At 46.1% G+C, this 22,936-nt stretch overlaps 1 non-coding gene across 1 annotated transcript; it reads right to left on the bottom strand.

Annotated features, from left to right (window-relative positions):
- Positions 1-864: 864 nt before the first annotated feature.
- On the bottom strand, positions 865-936 carry trnae-uuc (transfer RNA glutamic acid (anticodon UUC)). The gene has a single exon. It is a non-coding gene; the product is annotated as a tRNA-Glu (tRNA).
- Positions 937-22,936: the final 22,000 nt, after the last annotated feature.

The following is a 22,936-nucleotide window of genomic DNA, read 5'->3' as shown; positions in this document are numbered from 1 at the left end:
CCTCCTCTTCAAACCAGGTGACCCCCCCCCCCCCCCCCAGGCCATAGTCTCACTACTTGGAACACCAATATACAGACGAGTCAAAGGCCTCCAAGAGAGACTAAAACACCAAATCGAAGATTCACGCCACCCCATTTACTCCATCCAAGAATTCCTGAACACCAAAGACACTAAGATAGAAGGGGATGGAATAATGCTGTCCTTTGACATAGCACCATTGTTCACATCCATTAACATCAACGTGGCCAAAGAAAACTGAAGACACTACTCGAAGAACCAAGACAAAAACACAGCACCAACTTCATCAGCAAAGATAACACTGTCAACCTCGTGGAACTGTGCCTTACCACCCACTTCATATTCAGTAACAAGCCCGACAAACAAATCAACAGAACACCCACGAATCCATCAGTGTCAGGATTCCTCGCAGAAGCAATAATGCAGAGACTCGGACAAACAGCCCTTCCAACGATCGAACCCAAACTTTGGGTCCGCTACAACGATGACACTTTTGACATCAAAAAATGAAACAAATTAGAGGAAACCTACAACACCATCAACAATATCCTTTCTGGCATAAAATTCACAAAAGAGGAGAAGAACAACAAAATGCCATTTCTCGATGTCACAGTAGAGCGAACAGTCAATGGTCAATTCAAAACAGCGTCTACAGGAAAACAACGCACGCGAACCAAGAACTGAACTACAGAAGCAATCATCCCTACACACACAAACAAATCTGCAACAGGATGCTATTTCAACGAGCCACGACACACTGCAGCACCCAGGAACGACGAAGATCAATCAAAAACTGAACAGCACATTTAAGAAGAACGGGTAGTGTATAAACTCCGAGGAAACGCCTTCCCTGACCGGGAATCGAACCCGGGCCGCGGCGGTGAAAGCGCCGAATCCTAACCACTAGACCACCAGGGAGATGCTGGCCAAATCCGTCAGCTCTACTGAAAATTACTTTCCTGAACGGAAATCGAACCTGGGCCGCGGCAGTTAGCAGGCATCCAACATTGTCATTTCTTGTATCCATTGCTCCCGATGCGGTCTCCTCTACATTGGGAGACTTGAGACTCCTCGCAAAGTCAAGTCACAGCGTTTGAGGGAACATCTCCAGGACACCCGCACCAATCAACTCCATCGACCTATGGCACAAAATTTCAACCCCCCCCTCCCACTCTGCAGAGTAAATGCAGGTCCTTTTCCAGCACCACTCTGATCTAACCTCTGCTTTCCAGCATCTGTTGTCCACACTTTTGCCTACCCAATAAACCCAGTGTGCCGATTACACATCCACAAACTGACACAAGCAGACACAACGTCTGTAGAAACCCTAGCCACATTACTTTACATTAAAGGCATCTGGGAAATGATGTCCGGACAACTCAACCCTCTCAGCATCATGGTCGCCCACAAACCTACCAACACACTTAAACAGCGGCTAATGAACCTGAAATACCCCACACAAACAACCAGCAAACGAATGTTATTTACAAAATACCATACAAGGAAATATATACATGAACTCTGCCGCACAGTTCTCTGTGGCAAGAAATGCTGGGATGAGATAAGCAAGATTTTTTTCAGGCAAAACGAATCGGCACTGACTGGACAGCCATTTAAAATTAACGCTGTCTGCCCAGGATGGAAGACCCGAAGGGATGTACAGTTTTCTTATTTCCTGTAGATTTACAAAGCTGAGACTGGGTTTTGGAGTTTGTTCCCTTTCCGCTCTCAGGAGCCGTAGTGGTTGGGGCGGTGAGTTGGGGAAAGTGAAATGTGCCCATGAGCAGCGTGTGGGGCTATTTCAGCTTCCCCTCCTCTGACAGCACTGTGACGGGACTCTGATGTTCTCAGAGACACTTACTGACGCGAGACAGTGAAAGGATTCTCATTCCCGCAGATCAGGAATTCAAATCGTATGCCGGGTTCAGGACAATGAGAAAGATTAATTGGGGTGCGTGAATAAGCTGTGCGCTGCATTTCAAACAGGGAGGTGGAGTCAGATGCGTCATCCATTGCGCCCCTGGCACTGTGCGTACCTGACGCCGCCATGGGTCAGAGTTCTGACGTTAACACGGACATGCGCAGCAATGTGAACATTCACAAGAAGAACAGCCAAAGATAATCACCGTCACTGCTTCCCTTCCATAGTTCCAACTTTGTGAAGCAGTATCTTTCACTGGCAAATAAAACACATTAATCCTCAGGTGCCTGCTTAACTTCGATCACGACTTCACGCCCCTCACTGTTCTAATCTCATTTCCAAATACTTGGCTCATAGCCTCAAAAGCAGCTCTGTGGGTATCTGCTTGTTCCACCCTGACAGGCAATGGGTTGCAGATTTCCGACCCCTCCACTGATTTGAATCTTAAATACGAAAGCGGGGAACAGTCTTCCTTTGTTTTTGACGACATTTCTCAACTCGAGTCGGAAAGGTTCACACCTGCGTGGGGAAACCGCAATCGATCTCAAATCCATCGTATTAACCACTCGGCCCACGAATAAAGAGCCACACTGACAGCTTCATTTCCCAGGTCCCTCTGCCTGTGGAGCTGAGAAAGAGTGAATTATTGCTGGGTTTGTTTGAATCCAATCACGTCACAGGTTTCGAAAGGGTTAAATATCTGCACATGCCGAGTCTGGTTGTTTCATCCCGAAAGATGAAATGAACTTTCAGTTAAAAGCAAAAACAGAAATTGCAGGAGCAACTCAGCAGGTGAAGCACCATCGGTGGAAAGAGAATCAGAGACAATATTTCAGAAATCTGTTTTCTCCCACAGGCACTGCCAAACCTGCCGAGTTTCTCCAGCAGTTCCTCTTTCTGTCTCAGATTCTCAGCATCCGCAGTCCTTTGCGTTAGAAAGTTAATCAATTCATCCTCATGTGCAGGAATGAGAATCCTTTCAATTTCCCAAAAAATTGGCAGAGATTTCAAGGCATTTGGAAAATAAGTGACATGAGGAAGAACATTTTCGCACAGGGAGTGGTTCGGATCCGTAAATCTCTGTCTGACCGTGAGAAGGAGGCAGATTCAAGAACACAAAAGGGAATTCGGTGGACATGATCAAAGTAACAATGCGTAGATTTACAGGGAGAAGGCAAGGGAATGATACGAATGGAGACTCTCATTTACTTGCTGTGTAGAACCAGCAGAGCTAAGGTGGGCCTCCAAATGCGCTGTCACACGTGTTGTGATACAGAGTGAACGCACAGTTCGACCAACGGAAGGTGGGTATTGAGAAAAAGTTTATATTTACACAGTCTCCCCACGTCAGCGCAACAGCAAAATAGTTTAATTATCCGCCAGTAGAGAGAGCCCTGTTCCTGGAGATGGGACAAACCGCTGTCTCAGGGATATCAGTCTACATTGCTCTGTTTGCTGCAAGTTCAGAGGGAGAACATTGGAGGGACAAAGGAGTGAATAACGATCTGTGTCGGAGGGTGAATAACTGTTAATAGAGACTGTTCCTGGCTAACAATAAGTCGTGTGTAACAGCAGACTATGTGATAACAAGGCCTCGTGTGGGTGAGGTTGGTGTCAAGGGCATGGGGGAGTTCGGGTCCAAACCATTATTGAACTCGATGTTGAAGACGGAGAGCTATAGGATCTCCAAGTGGAAAATGAGGCGTTGGTCTTCCATCTGGAGCTTAGCTTTGCTGGAACACTACAGCAAGCCTGAGACAGAGATGTTGGCCAGGGAATAGGGTGGGGTGTGGAATTGGCAGGCAACTGGAAGCTCAGGGTCTTTCTTGCGGGCAGAACGTAGATGTTCTGTGCAGCAGTCACCCAGTTTATGCTTCGTGTTCCCCATTGTTGATGAGCCCACATTGTGAGCAGCAAATGCAGTAGACTGGGTTGTTGGTCGTGCAGGTAAAGTGCTGCTTCACCTGGAAGGTATGTTTGGTCCCTTAGATAGTGAGGAGGGATTAAGTAAATGGTCTGGAGTCACACATTCGGTAGTTGCAGGGGAAAGTGCCGTTGGACTATTGGGGTGGCAATGGGGTTAGGGTTGATGGGAATGAAGGAAGAGTGGACCCAAGACATAACTCCTGCCCATTTACCTATCTGCCAAATAGAGGAATTTGTTAAGTGTGTATAAGGAAATTTTCTAATGCACAATGTGGATGCACCTACTGGAGAGGGTGCAAAACCTAAGGGCCAACAACCCCAATTCTATTAACATTAAAATAGTGATTGAAAATAATATATCAGATCTAAAAGTTGTTCTAAATTGGTGGGAGAATCAGGTATTCGGCAAGATCTTTCAAAAGCTGATTGGGGGCAGATGTTCGCAGGTTGCTGGAAAATGGGAAGCTTTCAAATATGAGATAACAAGAGTCCAGACACAGTATATTCCAGTTAGGGTAAAAGGAAAGGCTAGAAGGTGTAGGGAATGCTGGATGACTGGAGAAAATGAGATTTTGGTTAAGAAAAACAATGAAGCATATGTCAGGTATAGACAGAGATCGAATGAATCCTTAGAGTATGAAGGCAGTACGAGCATACTTAAGAGAGAAATCATGAGGGAAAAAAGCTGACATGAGATAGCTTTGGCAAATAGTGTTAAGGAGAATCCAAAAGTTTTTTATAAATACATTAAGGACAAAAGGTAAAAAGGGAGAAAATAGGGCCCCTCAAAGATCAGCAAGGCGGCTTTTGTGTGGAGCTGCAGTAAATGGAGGAGATGCATCAGTTTTTACCGTGGAGAAGGGCATGGAAGAGATAGAATGTGGGGAAATAGATGGTGACATGTTGGAAAAGGTCCACATTACAGAGGAGGAGGTCTTGAAATGCATAAAAGTATGTTGTCCTTTTCTTCCTCTCCAGTGAATCTGATTCCTGTGAGTGTGGCGTTGATGATCCGGTGTGTGTTTTCTATTTCTGTGTTTTTAATTATTACAAAGGTGTCATCCAACCATTTCCCATTCCTAGACGTGATGGTACAGAGAACACCGAACGGAGAATTCACCACAAAGGCATACAGGAAAACCATACACACAGACCAAGTCCTGAACTACGAAAGCAACCACCCCAACGCACACAAAGAAGTTGCATCAAGACCCTGTTCAAAGGGGCCACAACACACTGCAGGACCCCAGAACTGCAAAAAGAGGAAGGAGAACACCTCTACAATGTATTCGCCAAAAACGGATACCCCCACAAGTTCATCAACAGGTACCTAAGGGAAAGATAATGGAATGAGGGACATGCCACAACCCAAAGGACTAGCCACGTTACCAGACATCAAGAACATTTCTGAATTGACAGCCAGACTACTGTGACCACTCGGACTCAGAAACAGCACACAAACCAACAGCCATTCTCAGACAACATCTCACCAGGCCAAAGGACTCGATATCCAGCATGAGCAAAACCAACATAGTGTACAAATTCCCATGCAATGACTGCACAAATCACTACATATAACAAACAGGAAGACAACTAACGATCCGTATCCATGAACGCCAACTCGTCACGAAACGACACGACCAGCTATCCTTAGTAGCCACACACGCAGATGAAAAGCAACATTGTTCGACTGTGACAATACCACTATTATAGGACAAGCCAAACAGAGAACAGCCAGGGAATGCCTAGAGGCATGGCATTCATTCACAGATTCAATCAACAAACACATCGACCTGGACCCTATATACTGGCCACTGCAGCGGACAGCTGGAACTGACAACCGGAAGTGGCAGAGACAAACCACTATAAATGCCGGAGGTAACATCACAGAAGCGCTTCACAGGAGGCTCCCAAGCGCTGAGATTGTCACCTAGACAGGGGACGAAACGTCTGCAACACAAATTCCCAGCTCGGCGAACAGAACCACAACAACGAGTACCCGAGCTACAAATCTTCTCACAAACTTTGAACAAAAACTTTATTTTACACCAATATTGCATGCAACTATTGAGACAGAATGTGCACTAATATGCAGTCTGCACTGAAAATGGCAGAGCGTCTCCAAGCTCGGCTTACGGAATTCTACCACACATAAGTGGTACAAGCTTAAATAAAGTCACCTTGTTATGATCTACTCCGGTCAGAAGGCTTGATATTTGTAAATACCCACTATGGCAGAGATAAAAATATTTTATGATGCCCATTGACTCGAGGTTTATGATTCCTTGAGAAAGTAGTCTGTCAAATAGGACGTAAATGTAGAGGATAATCGCTAAGAGCTCGGGAATTCAGCTGTTTGCCCCATGTTTGTGCCAGGAACATGAAGAGATCCGGAGTTGAGTGATCTTTGCTCAACTGGAAGTGAGATCTATTAGCACGATATTGCAAAGCAAGTGCTGCCTGATGTAATTGTTGTCTACTTGTTATCACCGATTGGGAATAACAATCCATCTTTCTGGCGAACACAATATGGATGCTCTGTGAAGCAGTCACCCAGTCTGCACTTTGTTTCAACCGGGTCCGATCCATCTCCCGCAATTCTGCCTTCCCAATCTCGTGTGCCATGAAGTCATGAAGCGGCTGGAAGTCTTAGGGACAGTTTATCAAAGAAACCTCCCTGTGGGTCAGGCAGCCCTGCATCGGGAAACATGGGATGGCCAACCACTATCAGTTTACATGTGGGACACATCTCCACATTAAACAACCTCGAGGCAAACTTCCCGTCCTTCTACTTAAATTTCGAAACTCATCAAACCGAAATTCCCCTGGTACGTTTGGAAGAATTTCTTCCGGATGTTGGCTAATTCTTTCTGTGAGCACTGTGTTTACGTTTGAACATGGTGATTTTTGAAATTGTGTGATTCTGAGCGAAATCACAGTTCGAAAAAGTTAAATTTGCACAACGTCGTTATGTCTGCGCAACAACATATTACACGGCAACAGTGAAGATCTTTTGACATCAATCTCGAACATGCATGCTACAGTCCAGATGAAAAGCTGAATACTTCTCTGGAAAAAACTGCCATGGAGCAGAACAGAGTGGCATAGCGGGAGCGTGCTGGGCCCATAACCCAGAAGTCATAGAGTCATAGAGATGTACAGCATGGAAACAGACCTTTTGGTCAAACCCGTCCATGCCGACCAGATATCCCAACTCAATCTCGTCCCACCTGCCAGCACCCGGCCCATATCCCTCCAAACCCTTCCTATTTACATACCAATCCAAATGCCTCTTAAATGTTGCAATTGTACCAGCCTCCATCACATCCTCTGGCAGCTCATTCCATACACGTACCACCCCCTGTGTGAAAAAGTTGCCTCTTAGGTCTCTTTTATGTCCTTCCCCTCTCACCCTCAACCTTTGCCCTCTAGTTCTGGACTCCCCGACCCCACGGAAAGACTGTCTATTTATCCTACCTATGCCCCTCATAATTTTGTAAACCTCTATAAGGTCACCCCTCAGCCTCCGACGCTCCAGGGAAAACAGCCCCAGCCTGTTCAGCTTCTCCCTATAGCTTAGATTCTCCAACCCTGGCAACATCCTTGTAAATCTTTTCTGAACCCTTTCAAGTTTCACAACATCTTTCCGATACGAAGGAGACCAGAATTGCATACAATATTCCAACAGTGGCTTAACCAATGCCTGTACAGCCGCAACATGACCTCCCAACTGCTGTACTCAGTACTCTGACCAATAAAGGAAAGCATATCAAACGCCTTCTTCACTATCCTATCTACCTGTGACTCCACTTTCAAGGAGCTATGAACCTGCACTCCAAGGTCACTTTGTTCAGCAACACTCCCTAGGACCTTACCATTAAGTGTATAAGTCCTGCTAAGATTTGCTTTTCCAAAATGCAGCACCTCGCATTTATCTGAATTAAACTCCACCTGCCACTTCTCAGCCCATTGGCCCATCTGGTCCAGATCCTGTTGTAATCTGAGGTTACCCCCTTCGCTGTCCACGACACCTCTAATTTTGGTGTCATCTGCAAACTTACGAACTCTACCTCTTATGCTCGCATCCAAATCATTTATTTAAATGACAAAAAGTAGAGGGCCCAGCACCGATCCTTGTGGCATTCCACTGGTCACAGGCCTCCAGTCTGAAAAACAATCCTCCACCACCACCCTCTGTTTTCTACCTTTGAACCAGTTCTGTATCCAAATGGCTAGTTCTTCCTGTATTCCATGAGATCTAACCTTGCTAATCATTCTCCCATGGGGAACCGGATTCTGGGTAATCCAAGATGGAGAATGGGAAAAATTTCTGGCTGGAAGAGCTGCTCTTTTTTTTGAGGTATTTTAGGTGTTGGAGGTGATTTCCTCGAATTCCAGAAGCAGTAATTCCTATGTTATATGCTGTTGCATTGGTTTGGAACTTTGGAAAAAAAAAGACAAAACAACAGCTGTTTTAAAAGGGAGAAGAGCAGACAAAGGAAGCACATGGTGAGGACAGTGCAGGAGAGAGAGAGAGGGAGAGAGAACCTGCACAGTTACCGCCTTTGCTGTTTGAATTCGTGTATCGCTGGACATCGGAGTGCATCTGGGAAGATTAACAAACAGTGAAATTCACAACTAATCTTGGAGTCGATGGGTCGAAGCCATCCTCGACTCTCCTCTCGATGTTTCCTTCAGTAGCTTTCCCCTACACTGGTGCTATGTTCTGTATCTTGCCTTTGAAGATGCGAACTAAATGTCTCACACTGATATACTGGCCCAACATAGGAAGTTGAGTGACGCACATGTGGTGCTCTCCTGTTCTCTGTTCCCTTTGTTGTGGAGGATAATGCTTGTACCTGTCCGTTCGGGTGTGAGAGAACAATTCAGAAACAGAATGGTGTAATTATCCACCAATGGAGATAGCCCGGGTCTTGGGAGACGGAATGAGAAGCAGATGTTCTGGAAACTCTCGCTGCATATAATTCCTCGAGGAATGTAGAATGTATTCCACAGTGAGCAAGTCCCAGCTGCTTCAGGAGGTGAGAGGGCCCATCGTGTATGGTATGGTGGTCTAGGCGTATGATTCTCGCTTTGATGAAAATGCTCCCACGCCTGAAAGGATCGAAAGCGAATAGGAAGAGACTAAAAGTCATTGGGAAGAGTAGGAAAAGTGATACTAAGATTAGATTAGATTAGATTACAGCGTGGAAACAGGCCCTTCGGCCCAACAAGTCCACACCGACCCGCCGAAGCGCAACCAACCCATACCCCTACATTTACCCCTTACCTAACACGACAGGAAATTTAGCATGGCCAATTCACCTGACCTGCACATCTTTGGACTGTGGGAGGAAACCGGAGCGCCCGGAGGAAACCCACGCAGACACGGGGAGAACGGATATTAAGTAGAACGTTTTCGCAGAGGGAGTGGCTGGGATCAGGAAAGGCTGCCTGACAGTGACAGAGAGGCAGATTCAATGGACACAGAAGGGATTTCGGGGTGGTCATGGTCAAAGTAACAATGCAGAGATATACAGGGAGAAGGCAAGATTACGATACGAATAAAGGTACATTGCTCATTTGGAGAAGCAGCAGAGCAAAGGTGGGCTGTGACACATTCTGTGATTCTGAGTGAACTGACAGTTGGACCAACATAAGGTGGCAATTTAGTCAAAGGTTATGTTTACATAGCCTCGACACCAGCAGCGTGAGATCTAACTTCTTGATTTGAAGCAGCAGAAATTGCGCCCCACTGAGCCTGATTTGATTTGAACGCGCTCCCGTTGCGTCACAAGCCAACACGACGCAGGGTTGAGGGAAGTGATCGTACTGCAATGATTTTACGTTATGATTGAGAACGGAGGACAACGGTTCATGGCTGTTCTGTCTCACTCACTCTCTCACTCTGTCTCTCGAACCAATTTGCAACTCTTTCTGAATAAAAACTGCGGATGCTGTATATCAGAAACAAAAACAGTAGTTGCTGGAAAAGCTCAGCAGGTCTGGCAGCTTCTGTGAAGAAGAATCCGGTGACCCTTCCACAGAGCTGGTGATGATTAGGAAAATGTCGGTTACTATGCAGATGGGAGGGTGGGAGGAAGGCGGCGGAGTAAATGGTAGATAGGGATAGAGCCCAAAGTGAGACAAGAATGGTTGGACAGACAAAGGAGTTGAGAGCGATCTGTCTGGGAGGGTGAATAGCTGTTAAAGGAAACTGTTAAGGGCTAATAATAGGTGGTGTGTACTGGCAGACTACGTGACAACAAGGCCTTGTGTGCGTGGTAGGGGGCTAAGATGTGGGGAAGTTCAGGCTCTAAAATTATTGAATTCAATATTGAGGACGGCTGTAGTGTCCCCAAGTGTAAAATTGTTCTGCTGGAACACTGCAGCAAGCCTGAGACAGAGATGCTGGACAGGGAACAGGGTGGTCTGCTGAAGTGGCAGGCAACTGGAAGCTCAGGGCCTTTTTGCGGGCAGAACCTAGATGTTCTGCAAAGCAGTCACCCGCTTTGTTCCTCCAATGTTGACGAGACCACATTGTGAGCAGCGAATGCAGTAGTCTTGGCTGTAGAATGTGCAGGTAAACTGTTGCTTCACGTCGAAGGTATGTTCGGGCCCTTGAATACTGAGGAGGGTGGGGGAAACGGACAGGTGTTCCAATTTCGGCTGTTGCAGGACAAAGTGTCATGGGGCTATGGGCGGGTGATGGGAGTGAAGGAAGAGTGAACCCCAGGTGTAACTCTTGCCCATTTACCTCATCCCTCCAATAAATCCCTGGACATGGAATAACATTCGTTTGAATGATTCACTACCACGTGACCCAAGGCTAATTCATATTCATGTTCCAGGGGCCTGCATCATTATTGTGTCACAATACCTGCATGCCATCATCGTGCATGTCCCATGACGTGCGGCCGGAATGCTTGGACACAGTTTATCAAAGAAACCTCCCTTCGGATCAGGCGGCCCAGCATCGGGAAGCATTGGGATGGCTGATTCTTTCTGTGGGCACTGTGTTTACGTTTGAACATGGTGATTCTTGAAATTATGTAATTCTGAGCGAAATCACAGTTCGAAAAGCAGAATGTTGGAATTTAGACAACGTTAATATTTGCACAACAGCGATACATTTTCGCAACAGCATATTTCACGAGAGTAGTGAAGATCTTTTGATTTCAATCTCGAACGTGTATGTCACACACCAGATGAAAAGCTGAAAACTTGTCTGGAAAGGCTGCCGCGTGGCATATTTTGCAGCTTTCCCTCCTCACCTGCTACCCCAACAAATATTTGAAGATGTGAACTAAATATCATCACAGTGATATACTGGCCCAATGTAGAAAGTTGAGGTTACACACTTGTGGAGTTCAGGGTGGTGTTCTTCTGATCTCTGTCCCCTTTGTTGAGGAGGGTAATGCTTCTCCCTGGCCACTCCGGTGTTCGAGCCAAATTTAAAAACAGAATGGTGTAATTATCCGCCAGTGGAGACCCGCCCGGGTCCTGGGAGACAGAATGAGAAGCAGATGTTCTGAAAACTAGTTTTTGGATTCTGTATCACGTGACCCATTCCGAATACACATTCTTGTTCCTGGGGCCAGTATCATTATTGCGTCACAATAGCTGCAGGCCATCACTGGGCATGTCCTATGACGTCGTGTTGCGGCTGGAATTTCTGGTGACAGTTTTTTAAAGAGGGTCAGGCAGCCCCTGCATCGGGGCTTCCCTTCCTTCCACTGAAGTTCAAGGCCTATCAAACCCCGAAATTCCTCAGGAATGTCTGGAAGCACTTTTTCCCGATGTTGGCTAATGATTTCTGCAGACATTTGGTAAAATTTGAACACGGTGAGAGCCATCGGCTTCTAAACCACGTTCCCGAATTACTCGACCAATACTTAAAGCAGTGATAGTGCTATAAAAGAACTGTATGATTACGGCTGAGAAAGACTGTATTCCGCTCAGTCAGTTCGTGTTTCTAAAGAGAGACAAAAGTGACAATGCAAGTGAAACGAACGAAATTGCAGACAGGCTGCCATACCACTCTGTTTGTATCCCCACACAGGGGTGGTTTCTGTGACATGAGTGTGTCTGCAGTGTCTGTGGTCAGACTGTTTACAATGAATGTCCCAGCCTTTATTTTGGTAAAGTCACACTGATAAAGGACAATTGCTATTTCAGTAATTGTAGTCTGAAGCTGGAATTCGCTAACACTCGGGTTTCGTGATCTTACTGTTTTTTTACATCTCAGACTCTTTGGTGCATTTAGTCAGCAAGTCCAGCTGTTCACCAAAATAGTTGTAAGTCGAAATGGAGCAAAATTATAGAATTAGGGCCAGACTTTTCAGGGTACATGTTCAGCAGCACTTCTACACAATGCGTTTGTCAGATGTTTGGAAATATCCTACATAAATGGCAGTGGGTACAGGATAATTTGTCAGCTTTAAATCCGAAACAGATTTTTTTTTGTTCAGGAAAGGTATTACGGGACATGGGCCAAAGACAGATAAATGGAGTTAGGCCTCTGATCAGTCATGATTTCTTTGAATGTTGGAACACACTTGAGGGGCTAAATGGCCTACTCATATTCCTATAATCTTAACCGTTTCCTTGTTGCGCATTTCCGGCCTGTTATTGGGGACACGATCTGCAAGAAAATATTCTCCAGTTATTTGTTCTTGAAATATCGAATACAGACACACCCAGACATCTTATACCAATATTCGGACAAACACAGTCACAGAACAGATAACTGATTGAATTCCTGCACTTGAATCTTTAGAAACGTAATGTTCTTGTTTTCCCGATAATGATTCGCTTTCCTCAGTCCCAGATGGAACGACACAGGAAAAAATAGAAAGCAGCAATGTTCTGGTCCTATAATCTCTAATCTTCTGCTGCCAGTGAAAAACAACAATGTAACGTAAGTCGGGGTCGACTGCAACCCGGGCCTAATCTCCCAATGAACCAAGCACAGGCTCAGCAAAACTGAGGGAGATTATGTCCTGATCACGAAACCTGCGAGCAGCGTTGGCAAAGACCCAAGCGACTCACCCATAAATGTCAGTCATCTAATTTCTAAACGTGCTCAACTGCTTACTTTATTTTATAGACCTTTGCAAATCTGAAAGTGAGAATTGGGGATATGTGGTAGCGAATTTGTGTGTCAGGTTTGCCTGACAGTTTTGTTGATATTGAAGCGAATTTGCTTTCAAAAAAAGGCAAAAAAACGACAAACAACTTTACTTTCAATAAGAGAAACTGAAGAAACTGGATGTTAACGTTGAGAAAGAAGCAAAAAGGAAGTGGAATCTTAATGATTTACCTGAGGTTTGAGCAGAAAGCATTGAAGCTGTGGACTTCTGCTGATAAATGTATTTATTTTCGAAAATTTTAAGAAGTTATTTTGCCTTGATAAAATAACTGGTCACACCCTGATTATATGTTCGAATACCTCAGTAGTAGAACAAAAGATTTTTATTGTGAGGTCATGAGTTTGATATCCATATTGTGCAATGTTCCCGTGAAACTTTGCTTTTGTGCGGAACATTCGCTCTTTCTTCAACTGGCAATCTAATCATATTCAAACTGACTTTTACTCCCGTTCCTTTTCTTCCTGTCCCCGTTGCTCGGTTATGAGGGAAAGCTGAGAGTGAACGGGAGACAAGTTTGTAGTTGTGCGTTAACGGTGGCACTTGAAAATTGACAGATTCTACTCATGTCTCGAGGCCAATAAATGGCTCAATCACAGAATTAGAACGGTCAAGTGCTATGGGAATTAATACCAGTCAATATTAAAGAACACTGAAATGAGTAAGATGTGATTCATTTCGAGGAAAGAAATTAAGAAACTTCGTCACCCAGATTATCTCAGAGAAATCGTTGCTATGGTCCGTTTTATGTTACTTTCAAAGCTCATGGAACCACTGGATTGTGACCTGATCTGGTACTCAGGCTTTACTAAGTGATTTTGATGCATTTTATTACAGAGTTGCGACATAGGCTGGGGAGCAATTCCTGCACACAGAGATGAGGAGGGTCGAATCAATGAAACAAGAGTGCGATGCTATAACGAGGACTGCTCCAAATACATTTACCAATCTACGTTCATCCTATCGATTGTATTAGCATCATCAACACTTCTCATCAAAATAACTCGAGAGACTTTCATCACAATTTTCTGTGAACAGTCATACTGAATGAACCCCAAATTTCTTGAAGTGGCTCCTTATTTTCGGCCCTGATTATTAATCTCTCTATGCATGGGAATGGATCCTTCCCAGCCGCTCTATCTCTCATAAATGTGTTTAGTTCAATTCGATCTCCCATCAGCCTCCTCTGTCCTGATCAAATCCAGGGGAACAGGAAACGTTGGGGCTATGGCGCGGACAGGACAATCCCAATACTCACCTTTCCTGTTCGAACTATTCCATGAGAAAGTTTAGACCACAACTTTGGGCGTGTAGTTGTGGCCGAACACTTAAGGTGTTGGCGTAGAGATCCTTTGGGGCTCCCCCGCCCAGGGTGGTAACCTGCTGGCTATGCTTTCTTCGCTGGCGATTTTAAATGACTTCCTGTTGGTTGCATTATCGCTCAAACTTCACAAAACCCGTCTCAATAAAGACCCGTTTTCTCATGTCTGGGAATTGATTGCCATGCGGGAAACTCGGGTTCTGAACAAACAACGTACCAGACTCACAACGTCAGCTCTGTTTCCCTTTCCACAGATTCTGCTCGACCCGTTGGCTTTCTGCAGTATTCTCTGTGTTTATTAGGCACAAGTGCTGCTTTTCATTCAAGAACTTCAATCCCTGTCCTCTGGTAACTGACTCTGGTCAGTGGCAATTGGTTCTTCTGATCATTAATCTGCCCATTCCCACCGCTTCTTCTCCCATCGTGACCAACAGCCCCAGGAAATCTCAGTTTTCCTTCTTTGCTCCAAAGCGAACATTCTCCACCTTGGGAATGTCTCCCCAAAATGGAAATTCCTCATCCCTGGACATGAGGCAAGGCGTACAATTGGAATAGATTTTGGCAAAATATTGTCAGTTAGGAAATGGAAAAATGTTCAAATGTTCATGAAGCAAAACAGAAATCCCAGTCTCCAGCTTTGTGAACCTTTCAAAACACTTTGGGAAGCGGATTTAGAGGAGAATGAAAGATGACCGGTCCGATTGAGCAGAGACAGTCCAGACACCGTCCCCTTGTTGAAGAGGCCGGGAGGTTGACTCTGATGTTCTCGGCACATGAACTGATCTGAGACATTGAAAGAATTGTCGTTCCTGCACATCAGGAATTCAAACCCTTTCTCCCCTGCGAGCCAATGAGAGAACTCGGGAACAGGCAAAACACTGAAAGGCTGGAAGGGCGCCGGCCCCGGAGTAAGAAAGCTAGTTCCTCGTGACATGGATGTGTCTGCAGAGAGTGGGATCAGACTGTCCCCAGTGTCTCCACAGTAAATGTCCCAGGCTTTATTTGTGAAAATTAAGACTGATAGACCACAATTGTAATTCTCGGCGGGGCAGGCTGAATTTTGAAATCACCAATAGCCTCCCCGAAGGGATGGTCTTTTGTCGTTGCTTGTCTCTGTGGTGCAACTGATCGGCACATTATCCTGTTAACGGGGAAGTTGGTGGTTCGAAGCCCACGCAGGGGCGCAGCGTTCACTGCTCCTCCTTGGCTTGGGTTGTGTGCTTTTAATGGGGTCAGAGAAACAATTTCCAGAACAGCTGCTTCTCATTCGGTCTCCCTGCTTCCGTTTGTCCCGTCTCCAGGAACCGGGCCCTCTCTACTGGCAGAAAATTGGGCCCTTCTGTTTCGAAACTTTTCTCTGAGACCTGAGTGACCAGTGACGAGTATTGCCCTCCTCAACAGAGAACAGGAGAAGACCACGCAGACCTCCACATGTGTGTTGTCTCAAATGCGCACATATGGCCAGTATATCAATGTGAAATATTTATGTCGAAGTGTTTTGGGAAGCAGATGAGTAGGCGAGGTGCAGAACAGTGCGCCGTTATACAGGAAAGCTGCTAAAGAGGACATTGAGAGAATAGGAGAGATGGATTCCCTTCTGGGTGATGCTCCCATCACGCACCCGCAGACATATCGCCGACGCGCAAATATAAACTCTGTCTAAATTCCCACATTCTGTTTTTTCGAACTGTGATTTCGCTCAAAAGCACATAATTTCAACACTCGCAAAATTCAAACTTTAACAAATTGCTCATAGATGTACTTTGCGAACACCTGGAAAAAGTTTTTCCAAACGTACCTGGGGAATTTCGGTCTGAGGGCTCTTGAACTTTAAGTAGAAGGACTGGAAGTTTGCCTCGAGGCTGCGGAATGTGGCGATGTGTTCCCCATGTTAACTGGTAGTGGTTGGCCATCTCAGTGCTTCCCGATGCAGGGCTGCCCCGACCCACAGGGAGGTTTCTTTGATAAACTGTCCCAGGAGCTTCCAGCCGCACCGTGACGTCATAGGGCGAGCCCCCGGTGATGGCCTGCAGCTGCTGTGACGCAATAATGATGCTGGCCCCGGAACATGAATACGAATTAGTTCGTGAGTCATGTGGTACTGAATCATTGGATGGAATGTTCTTTCAACTTCACGGATTTATATATGAGAGGAGGTAAGTGGGCAGGGCTTACACCTCGGATCCGCTCTTCCTTCACTCTCAACACCCCACACCCACCTCCCATTGTCCCAAGGCAATTTCCCCTGTAACCGCCGAATGTGTAACACCTGCCCATTTACCTGCTCCCTCCTGAATATCACAGGGCTCGAACATACCCGCCAGGTGAAGCAGCACTTTACCTGCACATTTGCCACAACCTAGTCTACTGCATTCGCTGCTCACAGTGTGGTTTCCCCAAAGTAGCATGAAGCATAAACTGGGTGACTGTTTCGCAGAACATCTCAATTCTGCCCGCAAAAAAAATGGCCTTGAGCTTCTGGTTGCCCGCCACTTTTACACGCCACCCTGTGCCCTGGCCAACATCTCTGTCTCAGACATGCAAAGCTCAGCTCCAAATGGAAGAACAACGCCTCATTTTCCACTTGAAGACCTACAGCCCCCCTGTCTTCAATATCGAGTTCCATGACTTTAGGGCCAGAAATCCGCCATGTCCTATTCTCTCCTATTCACGTAACGTCGTCTTTAGCAGCTTACCCGTCTAAGGGCGCTCTGTTCTGCATCTCGCCTTCTCATCTGCTTCCCAAAAAACTCAACATAAATATTTCTCATTGATATACTGGCCCCATGTGCACAGTTGAGGTGACATACTCGTGGAGGTCTGCGTGGTCTTCTCCTGTTCTCTGTTGAGGAGGGCAAAGCTTGTGGTCATGTTCAGATGCGCAGATTTACACGGAAAAGGGAAGAGAATGATACGAATTGAGACACGCGTTTACTTACAGTGTAGAACCAGCAGAGCGAAGGTGGGCCGCATGGCCTCCGTCTACGCTGTGCCACACGTTATGATTCAGAGTTAAATCACAGTTCGACCAACAGAATGTGGAAATTAAGAAAACAGTTTATATTTACACAGCCTCCATACGTCTGCGCAACAGCATATTACACGACAGCAGTGGAGGTCTTTGACATCAGGCTCGAAGGTGCATGCCACACGCCAGACGAAAGGCTGAAGGGACCTGTGGAAAACACTCCGTGTGGGAAAGTAGAGTAGCGCAGCGGGAGGGTGCTGGGTTCATGTCCCTCGATCGAAACTATCGTCTGCTATTGCTTCCCTTTGTAACGGGACTCTGTTCTATGTCTTGCCTTTACCTCTGCTTCCCAAATCTTCGAGTATCTGAGCTGAATATGTCACTAAACACTGACCCTATTTACACAATTGTGGGCAAGTGCTTGTGGAGATTGGAGTTGTTTCCCGCTGGTCTGCTCTGAACTGAATCCTAACACCTCTTCTCTGAAATGGGAATGAGCTGGTGAAGTTGAAACAATTCGAATTCGAATCCCTACAGTGTGGAAACAGGCCCTCCTGCTCAACAAGTCCTTATCAACCCTCCGAAGAGTAACCCACCCAGACCCAACATTTACTTCTGACAGATGCGCCTAACCTACCGACCTCTGGGCACTATGGGGCAGTTTAGCATGGTCAGTCCACCTAACCTGCACATCTTTCGACTGTGGAAGGAAACCAGAGCACCGCAGGAAACCCATGCAGACACGGGGAGATTGAACAAACTCTACACAAACAAGCCGCACACGGGTAGGATCGAATTCAGGTCCCGTTATGAGACAGCAGTGTTAACCACTGAGCCACAAAGCCACATTATTTGCGGTCGTATTCATTCCCTGCAATAATTCCCCACTCCGGTTCAGACGGGAATGACAGGACGATCAGCATTTCGAAAGCAGCATCACCACACAGACACAGTTCCCATGATGAGGACACATATCACCGATTGGGAATCATCTCGGAGAGATACAAGTGACAGAGAGTCACATGGAAATGATGGACTGAACGGCTTCAGGCTGCGGCGGAATGACGTCACGCGTTGATGCCGTCCCTCTCCCTGTCTCTGGGACAGAGCGGCTGAGGGAGAAACAATGGCTCATTTTCAACTTCATCTGGGACAGTTGGGGCTCAGATATTCACTGCTGCCCGTTCGCAGCAAAGAAACAGACTCCCGTGTTAGAAAGGTCTTTCTGCAGGATTGCTGTGTGAAGACGAATTCTGAACACCAAGCAAGCTGCACACAAATACACTCATGAATTTACCTGAGGGAACAGTTTCCGGTGTCCATTTCTCTCTCTCCCACCATCACAGCATCTTTCTGTTTCTTTGATTACAGACCTTTGTAATGTAGTTAAAACTTGCCAATTTCCTACGCATTAGTGTAACTGACGTCTCCCATCCCAAGTGATTGCGAGAGAGCAGAAGAGCGAAGGGGCTCTGCCCTCCCCCAGAACAGTTTGCAAGTAGAAACAAAATGGGTTAATTATCCGCCAGTGGAGAGAGTCCAGTTACTGGGAACGGGACAAATAGCAGCGTCCTGGGCGCAGGGAGACGGAATGAGAAGCAAATGTTGTGGAATCTCTTTGCTGCCTGCGATTCTTGGAGCAACTCAAACGTATTTCACATTGAGCAAGTCTCAGCTGCTTCAGGGGAGGGCGCTTGGAGCGTCCGGGGTCAGGGCAGCGCACCCGGGGTGGGGCCTGTGGCTCGTTGGTCTAGCGGTATGATTCTCGCTTCGGGCTTTCAGTTGGGTAGACTTGCGAGAGATCCCGGGTTCATATCCCGGACGAGCTCTCATTTCTTAAGTTGCCTTGTGCAGAAACGCCGGCGCAATTTTCTCAAAAAGCACATTTATTCAACGAGATCGGACTGCCTGAGGGGCCGAGCTCCCATAACAGCGAACATGGTAAAAAGAAACACTTGCTCAAAGTGAAAACAAGCATTGCACCTCGTTCGCCCGCGCAGTCCGACTCTGAATGAATCCTCCAGCTGCATTATTGCTCAATTGTGAGCGAGAAATTTCAGGAAGCGGGGAAGTGAAGTGATTGCAGACAGCGCTGAACAGGTTGACGTTAATGGTGCCGTGAATGAGGATTGTCAGCAATGAAGGTAGATTGGAAAGTTGGGACAGTTCTCCTTGGAGAACAGTAGGTTGAAAGCTGGCCTGATTGACGTTTTTCAAGTCATGAGGGTCTAGACACAGGAATAATGTAGTGCAAATGCTCCCACGCCTGAAAGGATCGACAACGATTCAGCAGAGTTTTAAAATCACGAGGAAAAGAAGTAAAAGTGACATTAGGAAGAACGTTTTCGTACAGGGAGTGATCAGGGTCAGTAGGTGACGCAAACTTCAAACAATTATGGTCCTGAACCCATAGGACAGACGGATGGGAGTGGAAGACAAGAAGAAAGAGAGACACAGAGTGAGTGAGAAAAGGGAGAAAAGTCAGAAAAACACAAGTTAAGGAAGAACATAGAGAGACTGAGGAAGGGATACAATTCCAGTGGGTCCCAGCTTTCTCTGTGGTTTCATACACTCCCTCTCATCCATGAGAGACAGGCCCTGCTCCTAGAATCTACGTCAGTCTGGCTGGTTCAGGAACGGTGTGGGGGTGATGGACGGTGGTTAATCGATCAAAACTGACACTGAGACTCTAACAGTACCCACACTCATACACACACACACACACACACACTCACACACACACCCACACACACACAAATCCTTTGATACTCACCTCCTGCTCCATCCACATGGCAAAGGGAAGTATGGCTGACTGGACTTGCTTTAAATACCTTCAGGTCTATGACTTAAAGACCCTTCTGTGCCGAAACCCAGCTCTTCTACCGAGAGTATACCTCCCCCAGGGATGGAGCATTACAAGTTGTGAGTTGAGAGGAAGCGGGGGTGGTGTGAGAGAAAGCAGCAGCTCAATAGTTTAGTCCAAACTATCTGTCCGTCTGCCCCTCTGCTCCTTCTCCCACCTCCTCATCTCACACACAGATTACAGACTTAAAATCCACACAGAGACAAAGCTGCAGTTTCAAACCATCAGCAGCCACAACACACTTTCATTTAGACAACAAAACACAGGCTTCTGCACCCAAAGGACTCAAATTTATTTCACAAGGAAATAAGGATTTTCACACAGCTGAACACAACAATGTCTGAGTATATCTCTGGACATGTTTGTACAAGTCAGTGATTCTGTGTCTCAGTCTGACCGTATTGCACTTCCATCTCTGTGTTAATGTCTGTTTTTCTGTGTTGATATGACTATCTCTGCAAGCAATGGGACACAGATTATGTCGGAGGGAAGTTTGAGTGTGTCTGTCTGTGTATGAATGACAAACTCTGCAGTGGCACACATTGTCCCGGAAGCGTGTGTCTGAAAGTTTCTTTATAGCTGTCTGTGAATCTGATTTTGTGCCTGTGAGTGTTGGTGTGTGCCCAGTTCTGCCTGCAATGGGACAAACTTTGATTCATCACTTTTATAATTCATTCTTTCAAAGTCAGAGTTTCTCTCTCTTTCTGAGAAGGACAGTAACACAATGCCGGCTTCTGCTGGCCTAACCATGTGACATCACAAGCGCCACATTTCCCTATTCCACTGCATCTGTTTCCTGGTCCTCCTGCGGCGGGGGAGAGGGAGTGGAGATCCATCAGAATTTTACTGAGAACAGCAGCAGCAGCACACAGCTGCCTGAGTCTGGTGTGAACTCAGAAGGTGGGATGACTGAGTAAATCCTTTCCCAGAAAAGCAGCAGGTAACAGCTTCTTACCAGCGTGTATTCGTTGGGGTTTCAGAAGGTTTTTTTGAATGGACAAATCGTTTCCCACATACAGAGAGGGGAATGCCCTCTCCCCAGTGTGAACGGACTCATGTATCAGCATTTCATGTCTGTGTTTAAAGCTTTTCTCTCAATGTGAGCATTTGAAAGGTCTCTCAGTGTGAACCAGTTGGTGTGCCTAGAGGCTGATAACAGAGAATGCCTTGTTACACTCAGGGCAGATGAATAACCTCTCCCCACTGAGTGCATTCTTGTTTCTCAAGGACGGGTGATTGTTTGAATCCCTTCCCACAAACAGTAGATGAATGACTTATCTCCAGTGTGACTGCATCAATGAATTTCCAGCATGTATAGACATTTGTATCCCTTCCCATAGTTTGTACATTTCCATGATGTCTGTGGTGTAGATCATGTCTCTCCATATTGGATGATCAGCTGATTCCTCACTCAGACACAGGACAGGGTTCATAGACTGAAAGAATCCTTACTGTCCACAAGTCCACACCAACCCTCTGGGGATAAAGATATCCAGACCTATTCTCCTACCCCATTACTGAACATTTACCCTTGACAATACACCTAACCTACACATCTCTGAAAACAATGTGCAATTTTACATGGTCCATTCACCTAACCTGCCCATCTTTGAATTGGGAGAAGAAACCGGAGTACCCAGATGGAGCTGACGCAGACCCAGGGAGAATGTGCAAACTCCACAGATAGAGTCGGCTGAGGCTGGGATTGAGCCACTGTGGCGATAGAATCTCTCCCTGCTGTGAACGGTGGGATGCTATTCAATCTGTGGAACTGGTGCAGGACTTGTCCATTTGTCACTGGGTACACTGATGTTTGCAAACTTTTCCCACAGACAAACATTGACAATCCAATGGATTTCAAATCCTGATGAGATGACTCACTCTAGGATCCAGATAAGATATTTGCTTGGAATTCTCGCTGATAAATGTGACTGTGATTCTCTGTAAAACAAACAAATCAGGAAAAATAGAGATTGAAAAATCGTGCTGTTTAAGATACGAAAAGGAGTTAAGAATCATAAAAACCTTATAGTGTAGAAGCAGGCCGTTTCAATACACACCCATCCTCTGAAGAACATCCCACACAGACCCACCCCATATTCCTGCATTCCCCATGGCTTACCCACCCAGCCTGCACATCCCTGCACATTATGGGCAATTTCGCATGGCAAACCCACCTAACCCATATATCGTTGAATTATGGGAGGAAACAGGAGCACCGAGAGGAAACCACACAGACATATGAAGAAAGTGCAAACTCCACGCAGTCACCCGAGTCTGGAATCAAACTCATGGAGTTCTTTGAATCCAGCAATTTATGTGAAAGTAACTCAAATACTCACCGTGAAACATTACTGGACTGTCATGAAAAACTCAACTAGCTGACAAATGCCCTTCAGGGGAAGGGCGTGTTCTGGCCCTACACAAGACTCAGCCCTCAATGAGAGTAGAGATAGTGAGAGCAGTGGGATACTGACAGACAGTTTCCTCCATCTCCATCACAGGAATAACTGACAGATCCTCACTTCAAAAAGATCAAGATCAGAGTGTATGAAGAAGCATCACCTATAAACTCCGCTCTCAGACACATACTGTCCTCCTGTAGATACATATATTTGTTTCTTTCGAGAGTGGGAGAGACAGAGAGAGAGAATTGCAGCTCACTGACCTTCAAGAACCAGCCGCTCCGAAGCCTCTCGTTCTCAGTGCAGGAGAGACAAACGTTCCTCTTGGTTTGAGATTGCTGTGGGGAAATTCTTCCACTCTAACC

The sequence above is a fragment of the Chiloscyllium punctatum genome, chromosome 36, assembly GCF_047496795.1.
Source record: "Chiloscyllium punctatum isolate Juve2018m chromosome 36, sChiPun1.3, whole genome shotgun sequence".
In the NCBI taxonomy this organism is placed as follows: domain Eukaryota; kingdom Metazoa; phylum Chordata; class Chondrichthyes; order Orectolobiformes; family Hemiscylliidae; genus Chiloscyllium; species Chiloscyllium punctatum.
The sequence above is the reverse complement of the archived record's forward strand: the minus strand, read 5'-3'. Positions and strand labels throughout refer to the sequence as shown.